General features: G+C 34.9%; 1 pseudogene; it reads right to left on the minus strand.

Annotated features, from left to right (window-relative positions):
- The window catches only part of LOC101563615, an 84,234-nt pseudogene that overhangs the window by 79,433 nt on the left and 640 nt on the right, over positions 1–4,161 (minus strand).

Genomic DNA, 4,161 nt, shown 5'->3' on the forward strand with positions numbered 1-4,161 from the left:
TTTCTTTCTTTCTTTCTTTCTTTCTTTCTTTCTTTCTTTCTTTCTTTCTTTCTTTCTTTTTCAGAACTGGGGATTGAACTCAGACATTTGCATTTGCCAGGCAAGCACTTATTCTACTGAGCTATCTCTCCAGCCCCTGTAAAGTTTTCTTTTTAAAATTTAGCATTATTTTATTTTTAAGAATAAAAACAAAAGAAAAAAGTGGCATAAAGAAAGACAGAAGGAGGGAAACATACAAAAAGAGATATGTTATAGATTTTCAAAACAAGAAGAGCAAATTATGATGGTTTGTGTATAGTTGTCCCCCCAAAGCCTCACGCAGTCTTGGGGTGGCTTCTGGAATTTGTGATTTATTATTCTGGGTGTGGATGCTGTACCTGCCCTGGGGCAGGTAATTTGCATTTCAATATAAAGAGGCAAGAGAATTTAGCTACCTGAGCTCTTGTTCTTCCCTTTTGGTCTTGCTTTTTGCTGCTGCCATAAAAAGTTGTTTTCTGCTATATGCTGTTCTGCCTTTGACTTGGCTGAATATGGACTGAAACCTCCAGTAACTGTGAACTAAATAAACCTTTCCTTCCTTCATTTTGAATGGTAGGCATTTGTCAGAGCAACAAGAGAAGAGTAACTAAGACACAAATTAACAATGATTGTTCTTTGATCTATTTTTTTGTCAAATCTGTTGCTCAGATTAACAGATATAGCTATGAGATTGGAAAAATAATTGAATATCAATACTTGTTTTTAATAAACCTTAATTTTTCTTCTCTTTTTTACATTTCAAAAACTATTTTAAAAAATTATAAAAATAATTGATAAAACATTAGCAACAGTACACATTTAGAGGACCAAAATGAGAGGTATTCAACCATAGGTTTTGTATTACACATTGTCATCTACAAAGTTGCTACTTAGGTCACAGATATTATTACACAAAGTTATTCAAAGTAAAACTGTAAACATTAACTGCCCTTTTCAAAAAATGATGTAAATTATTAGTACAATCTTCTCACATTTCTGTATAAATACTTGCATGATTTTCCACCTTATTTTATCCTCTTTTCTCCTCTGCTTAATCTTCATTGTTTAATTGATATGTTCAGTTGGTTTGTTTTACCATATCTATTATTATTATTTATTTTTAACATTGATAATATACTTTATTTTCCTCTTAGTATGAGATTTTCTTTTTCTATTTTGTTAATGTATTTTTTATTAGTACATGTTTGCAGTGCATAACGATTACATTTATCATGAAGAATTTGTACATGTACATAAAACGTCTTTTTTTTGGTCACTTTTTCTTTCTCTTCCTCTTGTTCTCTTCAACTCCTAATCTCCTTCCCATTTGGGAAACCTCTACTCACACGTTTTCTTTAATTCTTTTTTTTCCCCAAAATTTTATTGATAAACAGCAATGAGACAGTTTCAAATCAAATCGGAAGTACAGTTTCAAAAAATAATTCACTGCATATATGCTTCTTAGTGGTTAATTGCTGTACAAGATGAGGACTTGAGATCCTATTTACAAACAGCATTAGAAAAATCATTCTATTCATTTAGAGAATGCAACTATATATCTCTCCTAACCACTTTGAATACACAGATACAAAATGGACATTCATCTGAATACACTATTTTTTCTGAATTCCGTTATTGAACATTATAGGTGTGTAAATTCAGCAAAATATTCTAAAAGAGTCCAGTAGACCATAATAACCTTGGGTCTTCTGTTTAACTGGCAATGTCAGAAATTATTGACCTTAGTCCTCCAGAGCTCAACATAACAACATGGCTTTACTGCCTATATTTCGTCTTCATACTTTTCTACTGGATGGTTAAGACCAAGGTAAAGCAGGACCTATGCAACAAGAGTTGTAGCTTTTGGGTCTGAGAAGGTCAGTGAAATGCCCTCAGGATTTATCCTGAGATCCTGTACCTCAGATTGTAGAACCTTTGTCAGTGTCAGCCATGTGGATGAGTCACGGCCATTGCTTGGCCAATGTGCTCTCTGTGAAAGCCTGAGAGATTGTTTCCACCCAAGTGACTCTCCTTAGGCACACTCTACGTCATCTATCATTTTCCTCTTTGGCCCCATAATCTTCTTGATCAGAAAATTTGGGACACTACCGAGGTACATGACGTTACAGTACAAGTTCTCATATGTCCTGAGACTTAATTGACCTTAGAAGGTTAGGGCCAAAATGTTGGCATTCCTTGTAGCCCTCCTTTTTCTCTAATTTTGGTCTGCAAACTTAGGTTGTTAACCATCCAGAAGACATTATTGTTATTATCAAACGATTTAGGCTATCAAGCTTAACCTAACTATCTCACTGCATTTCAAACATCTTAGGCATAATAAGGAGCAGGTATTTTTCATCAAGTATTGATATGTTGAACTTTAAGTCCCTGCATAATATGATAAAAGAACATTTAAAAATTAGATTATATTTTAAAAATAGCATAAAGAACTATATACTTCTCATGTTTGCACATAAGTCCAAAAATCTCACCATATACAACCTTGAAGCAGGACAGTCCCACAATATTCATTTTCCTGTCTCATGCTTTCATTCACCATCCCCTTCTTCTTGAACATCCACCTACCAGAGAGACATCATAGCAGTAAATGGCATATCATGACAAGTCGCCCATATTCAGACTACCAGAAAGACAGGCACTCCAATTATGACACTACTGTTACAGATTACCATCTGCAGTGCAGTAGCTTAGTTCACAGGTATCAATATATATAGTTAGTCAGGGTGAGAATCTTTCTAATTAACTGCAAGATTAAAAAATCTTCTGAAGATTCTCAGGATTATTGCCTTGCTTATCTTTTACATACAACTGTATGGCTTGACATTGTCATGTTTCCTAGCTCTTCTCCTTTCCCTCTCTTGATTAGTTAGTCCTTGAGATCCTGCTTTCCTTTAACTTGTATTATATCTTTCTATTTGTATTTCTTCTTTAGAGTACTTATACTAGGGAAACTACACAATATTTACACATGTGTGTCTGGTTTATTTCACTTATGAGTATATGTTCAAGTGGCATCCACTTCAATATAAAGGCTTGCAGTTTATCATTCTTAATAGCTGAATAATACTCCATTGTGTAAAAATACCATATCTTTTTCAACCATTCCTCAGGTGATGGGCATCTTGGTTGTTTCCAAGATGTGGCTATCACAAATTATGCTGCTATAAACATAGGCACAAATATATCCCGATGATATGATGTTTTCAGATCGTCTGGGAAAATTCCCAGTAGAGGAATAGCTGGTTTAAAGGGGATTTCCAGACCAATTTTTCTAAGGAGTCTCCATATTGATTTCCATAATGGTTGCACCAGTCTACATTCCCACCAGCAGTGGAGAAGGGTTCGTTTTTCCCCACAGCTTCTCCAATATTTGTTGTTGGGTGATTTCTTTATGATAGCCATTCTTTCTGGGATGAGATGATATCTCAATGTGGTTTAATTTGCATTTCACGAATGGCTAGTGATGTGGAACATTTTTTAATATATTTATTCCCTTGTTTAATTTCTTCCTCTGAGAAGTGTGTGTTCATCTCAGATGCCCATTTCTGGATTGGGTCTGTAAATTTTGGGGCCCTGGTGTTTTTTATTTCTTTATAGATTCTAGAGAGCAGACCCTTGTCTGAGTACTTATTTGTCATTATATTTTGCAAATTTGTGGGTTGCCTTTTCACGTTATTCTTAATTTCTTTTGAAGTGAAAAAAGTTCTCCGTAAGAGGAGGTTAAAGTTGTTAATTCTTTCAATTGTTTCCCGTCCGATTTGATATCTGTCCATGAACTCTGTGCCTAACCCTATGTCTTCAAGAGTTCCTCCTACTTTTTCTTCCAGGAGATTTAGTGTCTCCGCTTTAATGTTGAGATCTTTAATTCATTTTGACTTTAATTTAGTGCATGGTGATAGACCCGGGTCAAGTTTGAGTTTTCGGCATGTAGAGAGCCAGTTTTTCCAGTACCATTTGTTAAAGAGGCCATCTTTCTTCCAGTGAATATGTTTGGCCCCTTTGTCAAAGATAAGTTGGCTGAGTGTGTTCGTAGGGGATTCAGTGTATTCTAATCTATTCCATTATTCCTCAGGTCTATTTTGATGCCAGTACCATGCTGATTTTATCACAGTAGCCTTGTAG

Source organism: Octodon degus, unplaced genomic scaffold, assembly GCF_000260255.1.
Source record: "Octodon degus isolate 3935 unplaced genomic scaffold, OctDeg1.0 scaffold00211, whole genome shotgun sequence".
NCBI classification, from domain to species: Eukaryota; Metazoa; Chordata; class Mammalia; order Rodentia; family Octodontidae; genus Octodon; species Octodon degus.